We start from the raw sequence: 17572 nt of genomic DNA, 5'->3' as shown, positions 1-17572 counted from the left end.
TTGGAAATCTATCCCTTGATTGTAAAAGAGTGAGATATCACTAGAGTTTATGGGATAAAACATTCCCCCTTTCTTCTCATCAGGACCTTTTGCAAGAATGCCAATTCAGGAGGAAACCCAACAATTACACTGCATGAGAGGGCCGTGCTAACTGGCAAGTGGACTGTAACTATTGGAGGTACTGCCTTGTCGAATGCACCCACTAATGTTGATTGACAGTTAGCTGTCAAGCTTTGTTTAAATTTTATACTGGGAAAGTTAACTCTGATTGGTCAGTACATTGCCCTGAGACAAACATCTGGCTCATTCTGGTGAGTTGAAACAGATGCAGTAGTGTACACCTTCTCTCTGATTAGAAGGAACAGGTCCCTGTTGAGAATATATGGAGTCAGTCTGTGTAAATATGCTAAACTATAAATCTGGCTGGGAATTCCAAAGTGCTTGTCACTGTAATTCTGTTCACATTCAGGATTATCCAATCTAACCCAAACTCTGTCATGGCCTCAAGCCACAGAGTGAAAAATGCAGCTCTGAGGGGGTATTGCTGCTCAGAGGTGAAATCTTATCAATGAGATGTTGAACTGAGAACTTGTCTATCCTTTCAGGTGAGGACAAAAGACCCCATGACAGCATTCAGATGAGGGTAGGTGAGTTCTGGCCAATATTTAATCCTCAGTCACAACTTCAAAACATACATCAGATCATTCATCTGATTATTGGAACTTGTGTTGTCTAAATTAGTTGCTGTATCTGCCAACATTTTTAATTCATTCACAGGATATGGGCATCTCTGGCTAGTCCAGCATTTATTTCCCATCCCTAATTGCCTAGGGGGTAGTTAAGAGACAGCTACATTGCTTTGGGCCTGGTATCGTATATTGGCCAGACCAAGTAAGGATGCCAGATTTCCTTCCCTAAAGGGCACTAGTGGGCCAGGTGGGTGCTTTCTAACAATTGGTAATGGTTTCACAGTCATTGTTAGATTCTTAATTCCAGATTTTTAAAAATTGAATTCAGACTCACCGTCTGCGGTGGCAGGATTTAACCCAGCTCCCTGGAGCAATACTGGGACCTTTGGATTTACAGTCCAGTAATTATACCACTAGGCCGTCACCTTCTCTTTATTTAGTCATGAAGGGAATTTGGGATATCCCAAGTTTTTAAAAAGCAGTTTATTAAATGTAAGTTTTTCTTATAATTAGATAATTATTAAGCACAATGTACATTGTTAAAGAGGGCACGCCCTCACACAGCTTTTACATTGCATCTGAGCAAAAATTACTTAAGAACATCTCCAAAGACCAAGCGAAGATAACCTGTGTGTGTTTTAACTCTCCAAAAGGCTCAATCACTAATTGCCCCACCCAGGGTTTCTTGAAGCTGCAGGCTCATAGTTTGTACATGTTCCATATTTCTGACCTCACTTGCAGTGATGAATGTTTGTGGTATGTCTGGAATTTGGAAAGAAACAAATTGAACATCACCCTTCTTAATAATGCCCAGGCAAATGGGATCTTGCTTTAACTGTGGAGCCTCCCCCAGTGGATTTAAATCTCATTTATGTTTCCAAAAAAAATCAGTCGCTTGAGCTCTAAAATTTTCCTCCTGGATCTTTCAACCTCTCTATCTCTCTCTTTCTACATTAACGCTCCTCTTAAATCCTACCCCTTTGGCCAGGTTCTAGTTTCCTGCCCTAATATCTTTGGATATGGATTGACAGGTGAAGAAACGCTATTTGTACAAGATATTAAAGTGGACGTCCAATCAGCATTTCAGGGAATGGAGAGTGTCAGAGTGTGGAAACCTGAATAACCCAACAGGAATTCATTCAGCTGAACCTTTTTCTCTCTCACTGCAATCACAAGGTCATCTCAAATGATTCAGACCGCTGGGTTAGGGTTAATTTGGATAATTACCAAGCATTCATTTACATAATCCTGCAATTTAAAACCTCTTGTTTTTTTTACATCCAGGGTGAAATTAAACAGCACCTTCCCTCTTCAGTTCTGTTGTGATTGCAGGTCATAATTACACTTATGCATTATGCATATAATTGCACACACAATCACTCCACAATATTTAGTGACACTAAGTTTAATAGTGTTTATCTAAAGCTTGTAGTGATTCCACTGGCGGTGTTTTCCCTCTTCCTGCTAAAGCAGATTGAGAAAATAGATCTCCTCTTTACTGCTTCATCATACTCCCAGATTGCAATTGATTGATGTTACACAATGTATGTCAACAGTTGTAATGATTATCTCTCGCTCTCCTCTCTGTCATCCCTAAAAGCTTAACTACAAGTCTTTGGGAAGCAGCAAATGCTGGAAACCGCAGGATGATGCCTGACCTATTGTGATTTCTGGCATCTGCAGTAATTTTCTCCTTAACTGGAAGTCACTTGCAAGTGTAAGATCTCTATGAGATGCGTGAAATCTTTCCCAGACTTTGGATGGACAGCTACAGATGGCCAAATGGTCAGTACAGAGAAAAGTATTGGTTGACACCAGAAAATCAGCAAAATGGTTGGAGGGGGTGTCCAGTCTGCAAATTGCACTAAACAATCCACAGAGTTTATTTGAAAAGGGTGTCTGAGATGCCAACTTATGTAGGAAGGTAACGCACCAAAGCTCCTTAGAGCGCGCCTGACAACTCTGAGATTTCAACCACTGGAAGGACATTGCAGGTACATGGGGACACCACCACCTGAAACTTCCCCTCTGGGACACTCACCGTCCTGACTTAGAAATATGTTCCTGTTCCTTCAGTGTTGTTGGGTCAAAATCCTGAAGCTCACTCCCTAAGGGGCATTGTGGGTCCACTTACAGCACATGGACTGCAGCGGTCAGAAAGGCACTTCACCCCCACCTTCTCAAGGGGGAACAAGAGATGGACAATAAATGCTGAGCCAGCCAGTGACCAGCACATCTTATGAAGGACTGAAAAAAAATTGTTGTCAAGAAGGGGCAGAAACTCTGCGAAGGGACAGAGACAGTTTAAGTGAGTGGGCAAAAATCTGGCGATTTAAATAATTTAAGCTGTTTCCACCAAAGTCTTTGCCAGAACATTTCAGACCCTAACCATTCACTGCCTCAAGAGATTAAATCAACACAACCCTCAATTCCAGTTTGCTTTCAAACACTGCGTGTACTATTTTTTTCTTTTGCCAATCTTTAATTGCTGTTTGATTTTCGCATCATGTTAACTCACAGGGCATGCTGATTATTTAGGTTTGCTCAGGGTCACATTGACCTGTGTGGGGCTTGTAGGCAGCAGCTCAGTTCAGAAGCAGATCCAGGAATCTAACATTTGGGCCAGTGTACTGCTCTCAACAGCCGCCTCACCTAGAAGATGATTGATTTGAATTTTCCCACTTGATGCAGTTGAAGTAGCCCCTTTTTGAGAAGGATTTCCAAAGCAAACCAAGCAACTGAAAGCGATAAAGCACATGTCCATCTCCACAAAGCTACCTGTGTTCTGCTTCCATCTATCGAGACAGGACTAACATCTCCCTCCCTATTTTTAGTTTCGTTTTGAGTGTCGGGTTTGCAGCTGTGTTTGATATTGGGGTAGGGACCAGACTTCATAGAATCATAAAATATTCACAGTTTAACAAGAATCCATTAGAACATAGAACAGTACAGCACAGTACAGGCCCTTCGGCCCACAATGTTGTGCCGAACTTTTACCTAAATCCTAACCTCCACCCCTACCTTATACTATCATCCACTCTTCCCATCGTGTCAGTGTTGGCTCTCTGCAAGGCCCACACAGCTGATCTGAGATTCCTGCCTTTTCCTTGTTGTTTTGAAAATGATTTCTTTTCAAATAATCTTTTGACTCCCCTCTTTTGAAAGCTGTGATTAAACTTGCCTCCACCACTCTCTCTGGGAATGCATTCCGGATACGAACCGTTCTCTGTTTAGGTTATTTTCTCATCGGAAATGTTCTGTCAGATCTGTTCAGAAATGTTCTGGCACGCTCTCTGGAGCAGGTGGGACTTGAACCTGAGCCTCCTGGCTCAGAAGTAGGAAGGCTGCCACCGCACCAGCCTGTGTGTAAAGAAGCTTCATCACGTGTGGTCGTTGCTTCCTTTGGGTCAGTGTCATCTGGCTCTTTCCTGCTGAATGCAAAGTTTCTCCTGATTTAGGTTGTTCCTGATAATAGGCTTTGATGGGGGATGTGGCGTTGGGGAAGGAGGGGTCAAGTTTTGGGACCAGGACGTGACACCTCCTCCTTCCCACAGCACCACCCAAACAGAGAATCTTCATCTATGTCTCCTAACCTGGGCTAAAGTTGCCCAATGGAGCCTAACCAACAGGAACCCAAACATCCCCCCTTACCCATTCCCTACCCTATCTCTTGATTTATCAGTGACGCAGCTGAACTCACAAAAAGACGCTTCCTCCATTAATATATCATTTAACAGCAATCAACATCTTCAAATGAAGTTCCTGCAGCTTCTAAATATTGCAATTTAATTTGGCAGATCCAATCGTAGCAGTGACTAGGAGCCAGATTGAAGATATGACAGACACATTTAGTTGGACTGAATATTTGCCATTCACTGTGTTCTTTTTTTTTAAGCAACAGAGGTGCTTTCCAATCATGAAGCAAAGGTGACAAGTACATCCAGCACTTACATAAAAAGCACATTAAAAATTAGTCTAAGCTGTTAGCACACAATAGTTGACCAGATGGTTCTGCACTGAAGTGTTTTCTGAAGCTTAATATTTCACACATGAATGCCTCGCTCTGATATATTCATTAACCGCACTCCACAAAGTATTACAGCTCTGTGTCATCTCTTTCTGCATCACTGACTACAGCGCAGGTTTGGCAGATTCATCGTGAAAACCTTTTCTAGTCATGCCAATCCTGATTTCCTCACAGTGCTGTCAATGGAAGTCACTTGATGCAATTGTCTTTGTTCACAGGACCGCACTCACACAGCCTGCTCTCTCCTGTGCTTCATTCTGTTGTCAACTTCCTACAACAGCCTCCCTCCCCCCACTCCCCTTCTCCATTTCCCCACCTTCCCTGCCAATCTCTGGTGGAATTTGAATTCAATAAAATATCTGGAATTAAGGAACTAATTACCCATTGTTGATTGTTGGAAAAACCATCTGGTTCACTAATGTCCTTCAGGGAAGGAAATTGTCATCCTGGTCTGACCTATACGTGACACCAGGCCCACAGCAATGTGTTGACTCTGAACTGCTCTCCGACCAATTAGGGATGGGCAATAAATGCTGCCCAGCCAGCAACATCCTCATCCCATTAATGAATAAATAAAAAAAACCAGCTCTAGGTTGGCCAGCAGGATTTCATTATCCCAACTAGTTGTTACATCATTGCCATCGCTGTCCGGTCCTGCTCAGCCCTCCCACTATGCGATGGGAGCAAAGTGTATTCTGTTTTAGGGTCCGCAGTTCTGGCAACCAGCTGAGCAAATGAGACGGTACTCTTCCTAATGAGCCTGAATCTGTGTCCCCTGGTTACTGACATTGCTGCCAACTGTCATAGTTTGTATTGTCCTGGGGCTTGTGGCTCATGGTTTTATTCTGCACATTGCAGACACAGCTATCCTAGTCTTTGCTGGTGAATTATGGCCCCGATTGGTTACCCCTTTTTCTGGGCAGTCTTGTTAGTTTCTGCTAAGTCACACTTTGTACACAATCACATTCTCTGGAAGCCCATCTCTCATTAATCCGATTTTCTTCACAATGCCTTACACATGCCAACATGATACGCACTCTCATCTCATTATCACATCCATTCTCACCATGTTTCTCCCTTCATAGTTTTGGACACCTACATTAAACCTCTACTCTCCTTCCAGGAGAACAACTGAGCTTCTCCAGGCTTTCATCATAACTGACATCTAGCATTCCCTATCACCACTACATCCCACCTCCTCCACACCAATACTCCTGGCCAGCTTCACCCAAAGCCTTGGCATCTTTCCTGACACGGGGTTGCCCAGGTTGAACACATTGACCCAGCTGAGTCACAGCCTGTGATCGCTAAAGCTTCAGCACACCACTCACCAGGGAGATTTTCTTCAGCTCCTGCTATATTCACTGCTCAATTCCCTCAGCTACAGTCATCAAGACTAAACACAGCTAGCAGAAAATGCTAAATGCTTTCTTCTTATTCCTTTCACTCCTCTCTATCTTCATTTTCCTATTTTTTACTTCCCATTTCTGTTTCTAATTGATCCATTCATTTTCCTCATTCGCTGATATCTTCTCTCCTTGCTCCTTTTCTGAAGGCAGTAGCTCCTTACTGAGGCATCGATGACCCCTCTCAAGTCAGCCGGGGATCTTTGTGAAGGTGCAGTGAATATCAGCCTGATAAATCAACCCTCTCGGGATTGACATCTCCAGCCTCCAACAGGTGCCACTGTAAGATTCTCTGTTTAATTTGTAATCAGTAGATCAAATCACACACAAATGGTATAAAAGGCTTGTGTTCCAGCTCAAGATGTTGACGTCTGACACTAGGTTTCAGTGGCTCCACTTTCTTCATCAGGAACAGGCACAGAAATGTCTTTCCTGTTCCTTTCCCATAGCCCAGGCCCCTAGCTTGAGGCTGGTGCCTCCTGTTTGCTTCACATTCGCACACTCTGGTTATCTGCCTCCCTGCTGCTCAATTCTGATGAATCTATAATCGATTTTTCACCCTGATTTTTGGGCCACTTGCTGTTAGCTCCATCTACTGACAGTACAGATTCCATTCTACTTCCAGCCCCAAAGGCTTTGCAAGTAGCACAATCCTGCCTGTTGGATGGATGAGGGAGAATATTCCGTACAGCGAGTGACGCTGTTGGAGACAGTAAACTCTGACTTTACCTCAGAGGTAACTCATTGGATGTAAAGCTGTAAGGGACACAAAGAACAAAGAACAATATAGCACAGGAACAGGCCATTCGACCCTCCAAGCCTGCACCAACACATTTTGCCCTTACATATTCAAACTGTCCTCACTGCCATGAACCATATCCCTCTATTTCCTTCCTACTCATGTTTTCATCCAGGTGCTTCTTCAATGTTGTTATTCTGTCAGCTCCCAGCATCTTCTCTGACAGCACATTCCAGTCGCCCACCACCCCTCGTGTGAAAAACTTGCCTCGCATATCTCTTTTAACCTTACTCCCCTGCATCGTGAACCTGTGTCCCCTAGTAACTGACCCCTCCACCCTGGGAAAAACCTCATACTTTCCACTGTCTCCATGCCATTCATAATCTTATAAACTTCTATTAGGTCGCCCCTCAACCTCCTGTGTTCCAGCGGAAAAAACCCATTCTAGTCGACTGTTTTTCAGAGCTAAAATCTCCCATACCAGGCAACATCCTGGTAAACCTTTTCTGTACTCTGTCCAAAGCGTCCATATCCTTCTGGTGGTGTGATGACCAGAACTGTACGCCATATTCGAAATGTGGTCTAACTAAAGTTCTATAAAGCTGCAGCGTAACTCATCTATCCTTATACTCAGTGCTCCTTCCAATGAAGGCAAGCATGCTGTAAGCCGTTTTCCTACCTTATCTACCTGTGTTGCCACCATCAGTGATTTGTCGACCTGCATACCCAGATCCCTCTGCATATCTATATTTTGCAAGGTTTTGCCGTTCACTATATAATTTCCACCTGTACTTGACCTTCCAAAATGCATCACCTCGCATTTGTCTGGATTAAGCTCCATCTGCAATTTTTCTGGCCATGCCTCCTACTGATCTATACCTTTCTATATCCTTTGACATTCCTCCTCACTATCTGCAACTCTACCAATCTTTGTATCACCTGCAAACTTACTAATTAGTCCCGCTACATTTTGTTCCAAGTTATTTATTTGGACCACAAACAGCAGAGGTCCCAGCACTGATCCCTGTGGAATACCACTAGTCACAACTCTCCATTCTGAAAAGCATCCTTCCACTGCTACCCTCTGTGTCTTGCCAGCTCACTCCTGATATCATATGACTTCACCTTATGTACCAGTCTGCCATGAGGGACCTTGTCAAAGGCTTTACTGAAGTCCATGCAGACAACATCAACTGCTTTTCCCTCATTAGTCATCTTCATTACAGCAAACAATTTGATCAAGTTAGTGAGGGATGATTGCCCCCGCACAAACACCTTGCTATCTGCTGATAATAAGTCTGTTTGAACTTGTGAAACTCCCTCTTCTCACTTGGGACCCAGTGTGAGGTCCTCAAATAGATTCGCTCATAGAATCTCTATAGTGGGGAAGCAGGCCAGTTGGCCCATCGAATCCACACGAACCTTCTGAAAAGCATCCCACCCAGATCCACTTTCCCCCTCTATCTCAGTAACTCCATATTGCCCATGGCTAACCCACCTAACCTGCACACCTCTGGACACTATGGGCAATTTTCCATGGCCAATCCACCTAAGGAAACCCGCACAGACACAGGGAGAACATGCAAACTCCATACATCACCCTGGCTTTGTGAGGTAGCAGCACTAACCACTCAGCCACCGTGCCAGTCTGAATGAGTAATAGAAAAAGAAATCTGCCAAATTTTAATTTTCTTCAAGATAGGCCTTGCCTCTGTGGTCCCTTGGTAACTATAACCACAGCCAGGGCTGAAGTAGGACATCCTATGAAGAGATGGGAACAGTGGCGAGATTGCAGAAGGCTCTTTGCTCTCCGCATCTCAAAAAACGTCTGACAAAACTGAAAGCTTTTCACACCTTTGAGATTTTCCTCCCCCTTCAGTTCCCTCTATCCCATTTTCCAGGGGGCTGCAGTGATGTTCTGGCTGCCAATGTTCTGTCATGGGGCTAGAATTGCTCATGATAGCTGAAAGCCAAAGGTCCCCCCCAACTTCACACTCCTGCTCCCTCTTCCCAACTCCATGGAGCTCACCATCCAGGGTCAGTGAACATCACCAAGGAAGAACTGTACTGGGTCATAGCACTTTCAGCCCAGAAGTCAAAACTTTTCCCTGTTTACATTCTCCACTAATCTGTTTCTTTCCTCAGGATAGTAAAGAACATTGGGCTTATCTAGCGCCTTTCACCACCACCAAACACCTCAAAGGACTTTAAAGTCAATGATGTGCAGTTACTGCTCTTTGTATTTTTTTCCATTCAGTTGATGCAGGCATCACTGGCTTGGCCAGCATTTGTTGTATTCCCTAGTTGACCCTGGCGAAGGCGGTGGTAAGCTGCCTCCTTGAACTCTGCATTCCATGTGCCATAGGTTACATCACAATGTCCCTAGGGAGGAAATGCCAGGATTTTGACCAGTCGACAGTGAAGGAATGGCAACACTTTTCTAAGTCAGGATGAGGTGAGTGGCTTGGAGGGAAACTTGCAGGGGGTGGTGTTCCCATGCATCTGCTGCCTTTATCTTTTTAGGTGGATATTGTCAAGGTTTTGGAAGGTGCCGTGTGAAGAATCGTAGTGAATTTCTGCAGTGTATTTTGTCAATGGTACACTCTGCTGCTACTGAGCGTCGGTGGTGGAGGGAGTGGATGTTTGTGGATGTTGAGGCAATCAGATGGGCTGTTTCATCAAAAAATGTGCAAGTGGCATTGTGTAAAGCCACTTGAGTGTTGCTGGAGCTGTACCCATCCATGCAAGTGGGGAGTATTCCATCGCACTCCTGACTTGTGCCTTGTAGATAATGGTCAGGCTTTGGAGAGTCAGGACATGAGTTACTTATTGCAGGATTCCCAGTCTCTGACCTGGTTTTGTAGCCATTCTTGCCATTTGTATTTCAATGGCTAGTCAAGTTCGGCTTCTGGTCAATGGTAACCCCCAGGATGCTGGCAGTGGGAGATTTAGTTATGTCAATGCCACTGATTGTCAAATGGCAATTCTCAAATTCTCGGTCTGTCTCTCAGAGATGGTCAATGTCAGCCACATGCATGGTTTGATGGCACCTTTCATCACTTTACTGATGAACGAGATTAGACTGAGGGAGCGGTAGTTGGGTGGTGTTGGATTTGCCTTGCTTTTTGTGTTCAGGACCTACCTGAGCAATTTTCAACATTGTCAGGGAGATGCCAATGTTTTAGCTGGACAAACCAATTTGGCTGGTGGTGTGGCTAATTCTAGAGCACATGTCTTCCATAACATTACTCTCGTGCTTACAGGACTTGTAGTCTCTCCAGGATCTAGTGTCTTCAACTGTTTCTTGATATCACATGGAGTAAATGGAATTGGCTGAAGACTGCTATGCTGTGATTCACTACAGAGGATGAGATGAATGATCCAGGTGGCACTTCTGGCTGAAGGTAGTTTTGGATGCTTCAGCCTTGGCATTTGCAGTCCTGTGCTGGGCTCCCACATTGCTGAGGATGGGGAAAGTGTGGAGCCTCCTCCTCCAGGGAGTTGTGTAGTTGTCCACCACCACTCAGGACTGGATGTGGCAGGACTGCAGAGGTCAGATCTGATTTGATGGTTGTGGGATCAATTATCTCTGCCACTAGCTGCTTCTGCTGTTTGGCAGACAGGTAATCCTGTTTTGTAGCTTCACCAGGGTCAATACAATAGTTTTAGTTCTGCCTGGTGCTGCTCCAGGCATGTCTTCTTGCACTCTGTTGAATAACTTGCAAGAAATATATTGCAGTGTGATATTGATCATATAATTCATTTCAATGATGTAGATTGAGGACTAAGTATAGGTCAAGGTACTGGGGATAATTTCTTTCTCTTTGTGAAATTGGTGCAATGGGACCTTTCACAACCATCTGGGGTGGGGTGGGGGAGTGGGGGTGGTGAGGTTTTGGCCCTTGGTTTACCTTCTCATCTGCAAGGCAACACTACTGCCAGGGCAGCATGCCCCCAGGACAGCACTGAGCATTGCATGCCAACAGGTTTAGCCTTGGCTGTGACTCTCAGTCGCTGTGCTGCTGACTGTCTGGGTTTGCCAATGGGGGGTGGTGCTTGGCTGAGATACTTTGGCCGTGACTCAGTGGACACTTGGCTGTACTGTCGCAGAGTCGGAGGCTCGTGGGTTTGGGTCCCCATTCCAGGAGTGAGACACATAGTGCGTGAGCTGACGGACAGAGTGTGTGAAGCGGGGAACATCTCTGAGGTGGTGGATAATGGAAACTGCAGATGCTGGAGAATTTCAAGATAACAAACTGTGAGGCTGGATGAACACAGCAGGCCAAGCAGCATCTCAGGGATCCTCTGATGAAGGGTCTAGGCCCGAAACATCAGCTTTTGTGCTCCTGAGATGCTGCTTGGCCTGCTGTGTTCATCCAGCCTCACAGTTTGTTATCTCTGAGGTGGTAACGGCTGAAGCCAACCGATCCTTCTGGACGGATAGAGCTGCTGGTGAAAGAAGCCAAGTGCGATTCTAGTTCCCTCTTTTACTTTGAGCATCATTAGCAGATGGACTAGGACAGCTGCAGGCAGGCTCTTGTGAACAATAGGAATGTCATGTACCTGCTGGGTTTGGAAGTGGCACAAAGAGGCATCTTCCTGGCCTTGAGGCAGTTAAACCTTACAGGAGCAGATCCTGTAACTCAGGACTGTGCTCGTTTACAATGTACAGTTTCAAGGCAGCACAGACATCCACCTGCTGCTAACTACAAATGTGGCCCTTTTCTGTCTTCAAACATGATGAAGGATCTACACATTCTCATTCTGGTTCACACACACCTCTGTTATACTCCTGGCCCTCCCCATCTCCATCCCTCCAAAATGCCTCTGTTCCTCCAATTCCGGCCTAATTGTCCAGTTTAAATCACTCCATCATTGATAGCCATGAGCCGTCAGCTGTCTGACCCTCTTGAGAAATGCCTCCAAGCACTTTGCCAAACTTTGAGTTGGTGCATGGATGGAGATAACGGTGTTGAAGAGCAATGACAGCAATGGAATCACGCTGTTTTGCTGCCCAGAAGAATGCCATTTAACACTTTGTGCTTGTGCTGGCCCTCCCCAGGAACAATTCACATACCAACAGCGCAGTCTCCTCGCCCACCACTGCTGTCTTCCCACATACCTGCACATTCCTTCTCTTCAGCTGTTCAGAAGATATGGAAAAACTTCTGCCCATCACATGTACTAGCAAAACACAAGCTACACAGCCCAATCCCATAATGAGATGAACAACCAGTTAGAGAGTCATAGAGGTGTATAACGCAGAAACAAACTCTCCAGTCTAACTCATCCATGCCAACCAGATATCCTAAATTAATAGAACATAGAACATTACAGCACAGTACAGGCCCTTCAGCCCTTGATGTTGTGTCGACCTGCCATATCAACCTGAAGCCCATCTAACCTACACTATTCCATGTACGTCCATATGCTTGTCCAATGACGACTTAAGTGTATTTAAAGTGTATTTAAATCTACTACTGTTGCAGGCAAAGCATTCCATTCCCTTACTACTCTCTGAGTAAAGAAACTACCTCTGACATCTGTCCTATTTCTTTCACCCCAATCTAGTCCCATTGCCAGCATTTGGCCCATATCTCTCCAAACCCTTCCTATTCATGTACCATTCCAGGTGTATAATAATGTAATTGTACCAGTCTCCACCACTTCCTCTGGCAGCTCAATCCACACTAAAATGCACTTGCTGCTATTGGACAAGGGATTTCTGTTCTAGGAGAACCTTAAGCAGGTGAAACAAATACTTTTAACAAATACCATCAGCCAAAATGCTATTATCACCAATTCATCCAGTCCAATCCTGACCTTCTGTAAATTTTTACTGAAGTCCGTTTTGTCTCAGGCTGATGATACATCAATTTAATATTTTGTTCCTTGCATTTAGGCTTTGTCTTGTCCCTCACCAAGCTCCTCAATTGCTATCACCCTCTTAGATCTCTGTGGTCCTCCAATGTGGTCACTCCTTAGAACATAGAACATAGAACAGTACAGCACAGTACAGGCCCTTCAGCCCACAATGTTGAGCCGACCATTGATCCTCATGTATGCACCCTCAAATTTCTGTGACCATATACATGTCCAGCAGTCTCTTAAATGTCCCCAATGACCTTGTCTCCACAGCTGCTGCTGGCAACGCATTCCATGCTCTCACAACTCTCTGTGTTTGCACCCTCAAATTTCTGTGACCATATGCATGTCCAGCAGTCTCTTAAATGTCCCCAATGACCTTGCTTCCACAGCTGCTGCTGGCAACGCATTCCATGCTCTCACAACTCTCTGTGTAAAGAACCCGCCTCTGACATCCCCTCTATACTTTCCACCAACCAGCTTAAAACTATGACCCCTCGTGTTAGCCTTTTCTGCCCTGGGAAATAGTCTCTGGCTATCAACTCTATCTATGCCTCTCATTATCTTGTATACCTCAATTAGGTCCCCTCTCGTCCTCCTTTTCTCCAATGAAAAAAGTCTGAGATCAGTCAACCTCTCTTCATAAGATAAGCCCTCCAGTCCAGGCAGCATCCTGGTAAACCTCCTCTGAATTCTCTCCAAAGCATCCACATCTTTCCTTTAATAGGGCGACCAGAACTGGACGCAGTATTCCAAGTGCGGTCTAACCAAAGTTTTATAGAGCTGCAACAAGATCTCACGACTCTTAAACTCAATCCCCCTGTTAATGAAATCCAAAACACCATATGCTTTCTTAACAACCCTGTCCACTTGGGTGGCCATTTTAAGGGATCTATGTATCTGCACACCAAGATCCCTCTGTTCCTCCACACTGTCAAGAATCCTATCCTTAATCCTGTACTCAGCTTTCAAATTCGACCTTCCAAAATGCATCACCTCGCTTTTATCCAGGTTGAACTCCATCTGCCACCTCTCAGCCCATCTCTGCATCCTGTCAATGTCCCGCTGCAGCCTACAACTGCCCTCTATACTGTCAACGACACCTCCAACCTTTGTGTCGTCTGCAAACTTGCTGACCCATCCTTCAATCCCCTCATCCAAGTCTTAATAAAAATTACAAACAGTAGAGGCCCAAGGACAGAGCCCGGTGGAACACCACTCACCACTGATTTCCAGGCAGAATATTTTCCCTCTACTACCACTCGCTGTCTTCTGTTGGCCAGCCAATTCTGTATCCAGGCAGCTAAGTTCCCCTGTATCCCATTCCTCCTGACCTTCTGAATGAGCCGACCATGGGGAACCTTATCAAATGTCTTGCTGAAGTCCATATACACCACATCCACAGCTCGACCCTCATCAACTTTTCTAGTCACATCCTCAAAGAACTCGATAAGGTTTGTGAGGCATGACCTGCCCCTCACAAAGCTGTGTAGACTGCATTTAATCAAGCCATGCTCTTACAGATGGTCATAAATCCTATCCCTCAGAATCCTTTCTAACACCTTGCAGACGACAGACGTGAGACTTACTGGTCTGTAATTACCGGGGATTTCCCTATTTCCTTTCTTGAAGAGAGGAATTACATTTGCCTCTCTCCAGTGTTCAGGTACGACTCCAGTGGAGAGCGAGGATGCAAAGATCCTCGCAAGTGGCAAAGCAATTGCATTTCTTGTTTCCCAAAGCAGCCGAGGACAAATCTGGTCCGGGCCTAGCGACTTGTCAATCTTAATGTTTGACAACATTTTCAGCATGTCAGCTTCCTCTATCTCTATCCATTCCAGCATGCACACCTGCTCTTCAAAGGTTTCATTCACTACAAAGTTCGTTTCTTTCGAAAAGACAGAAGCAAAAAACTCATTTAGGGCTTCCCCTACCTCCTCAGACTCCACACACAAGTTCCCTATGCTATCCCTGATCGGGCCTACTCTTTCTTTGACCATTCTCTTATTCCTCACATAAGTGTAAAATGCCTTGTGTTTTCCCTAATTCGTTCTGCCAAGCCTTTCTCGTGCCCCCTCCTGGCTCTCCTCAGACCATTTTTGAGCTCTTTCCTCGCCTGCCTGTAATCCTCTAGAGCTGAGCTTGACCCTAGCTTCCTCCACCTTACGTAAGCTACCTTCTTCCTTTTGACGAGAAGCTCCACCGCTCTCGTCATCCAAGGTTCCTTTATCTTACCCCTTCTTGCCTGTCTCAGAGGGACATATTTACTCATCACTCGCAACAACTGTTCCTTAAACAGTCTCCACATGTCTATAGTGCCTTTACCATGGAACAATTGCTCCCAGTCCATGCTTCCTAACTCATGTCTAATTGCGTCATAGTTTCCTCTTCCCCAATTAAATATCCTCCCATTTTGCCTAATCCTCTCCTTCTCCATAGCTATGTAGAATGTGAGGCAGTTATGGTCACTATCACCAAAATGCTCTCCCACCACAAGATCTGATACCTGCCCCGGCTCGTTTCCGAGCACCAAGTCTAGAATGGCCTCTCCCCTCGTCGGCCTGTCAACGTACTGAGTTAGGAAACCCTCCTGAACACACCTTACAAAAACAGCTCCATTCAAATCTTCTGCTCGAAGGAGGTTCCAATCAATATTAGGAAAGTTAAAGTCACCCATTACAACAACCCTACTGCGTGCACACTTTTCCAAAATCTGTCGACCTATGCTTTCTTCAATCTCCCTGCTGCTATTGGGGGGCCTGTAGTAAACCCCTAACGAGGTGACTACTCCCTTGCTGTTCCTAATTTCCACCCATACTGACTCAGTAGGCAGATCTTCCTCGACAATGGATGCTTCTGTAGCTGTGATACCCTCTCTGATTAGTAGTGCTACACCCCCTCCTCTTTTTCCCCCCTCCCTATTCTTTTTAAATGTTCTAAACCCTGGAACATCCAGCAACCATTCCTGCTCATGAGAAACCCATGTCTCTGTTATGGCCACAACATCATAGCACCAGGTACTGATCCATGCTCTAAGTTCATCACTTTTATTTCTGATACTCCTTGCGTTAAAGCAAACACACTTTAACGGATCCCTTGGTTCCTTCCCAGGAAAATCCTTCCCACTAGCTGGTCTACCTCTTGCTACTGCCTCACCTGCATCAACGCTCACCTCCGGTATACAGCTCAGGTTCCCACCCACCTGCCATACTAGTTTAAACCCTCTCGAACTACTCGAGCAAACCTTCCACCCAGGACATTGGTCCCCTTCCAGTTCAGGTGCAACCTGTCCTTCTTGTACAGGTCCCACCTTCCCCAGAAGGCATCCCAATTATCTACATATCTGAAGCCCTCCCTCCTACACCAGCTGCGCAGCCACGTGTTAAGCTGTGCCCGCTCCCTGTTCCTCGCCTCACTACCTCGTGGCACCGGTAGTAAACTAGAGAACACTACTCTGTTCGTCCTGCTTTGCAGCTTCCATCCTAACTCCCTGAAATCACTTTTTATATCCTCAATCCTTTTTCTGGCTATATCATTAGTGCCAATATGTAACACGATTTCTGGCTGTTCGCCCTCCCCTGTTAGAACCTTATACACCCGATTGGAGACGTCCCGGACCCTGGCACCAGGGAGGTAACATACCTTCCGGGAATCCCGATCCTGACCACAAAATCTCCTGTCATTTCCCCTAACTATTGAGTCCCCTACCACGAGTACTTTTCTATTCTGCCCCCTTCCCTTCTTTGCCACAGTGTCAGGCTCAGTGCCAGAGAACTGACTACTATGGCTTTCCTCTGGTAGGTCATCCCCCCCAGCAGTATCCAAAACGGTATACTTATTGCTGAGGGGAATGCCCACAGGGGATCTCTGCACTGTCTGTCTGTCCCCTTTCCTCCCCCTAACTGTAACCCATCTATCCTTGTCCTGAGCCTTAGGAGTGGCCAACTCCCGGTAACTCCTCTCAATTACCCCCTCTGCCTCCCGAATGATCCGTAGTTCATCCAGCTCCAGCTCCATTTCCCTAACACGGTTTTCAAGGACCTTGTTAGGACTCTTGTCAGAACTTGAAGATGGGCTGATTTAGCAATCATCTTGTTATTTCACCAGTGTGGCTGATTTTCAGCCCAGCCCAGAATGGGATCGCTCTCATCATACCTTCTACCTTGTGAGCTCATAACAAATGACATGGCACATTTGTACAATGGTATGTTTGCAGACATAGTGCACTGATGATTCTTGCCATCTCGTATGCCCACAATATGAAGTTGATTTTTAAAGGTCAAAAGAAAAATTCTACTTTGTTTAGCATTTTATCTATCTTTCCTGATGTACCCTTTCATTAAAATGTTATCCTCAATTGTTACAACACTTTATGCGATTTTATTCTTGAGTGATGGTGGTATCAGAGTGCTGCTCCTAGGTATCACCAAGGGAAGCCTTGTTGAGGTGGAAGTGTACCATTAATGACATTGGAGTAGTAACCCAAAGCCCCAGGCTAAAGTTTAAGGGGCATGGACTCAAATTCTGCTGTGATAATAAAATCTGGGAACAAATAGTAGCCTAATGACCATCTAACCACTACCAACTGTCTCCAAACCCCATCAGGTTCATTTATGCCCATTAGTACAAGGAAATCTGCTGTTGTTACCTCGCCTGGCCTATACATGACTCCAGGCCCACAGCCAATGTGGCTGGGCCTTAATTGCCCTCTGAGATGACACAGACAGCATCTCAGTTCAGGGTCATTTAGGGTGGGCAATGCATGTTGGTCTTGGCTGCGGCACCTCTATCCCTTGCATGCACTTTGAAAGAAAATGACTCCCACAGAAATTCTGCTATCAACAAC

The sequence above is a fragment of the Stegostoma tigrinum genome, chromosome 33 (genome assembly GCF_030684315.1).
Source record: "Stegostoma tigrinum isolate sSteTig4 chromosome 33, sSteTig4.hap1, whole genome shotgun sequence".
In the NCBI taxonomy this organism is placed as follows: domain Eukaryota; kingdom Metazoa; phylum Chordata; class Chondrichthyes; order Orectolobiformes; family Stegostomatidae; genus Stegostoma; species Stegostoma tigrinum.
Note: the sequence above shows the minus strand (reverse complement) of the source record.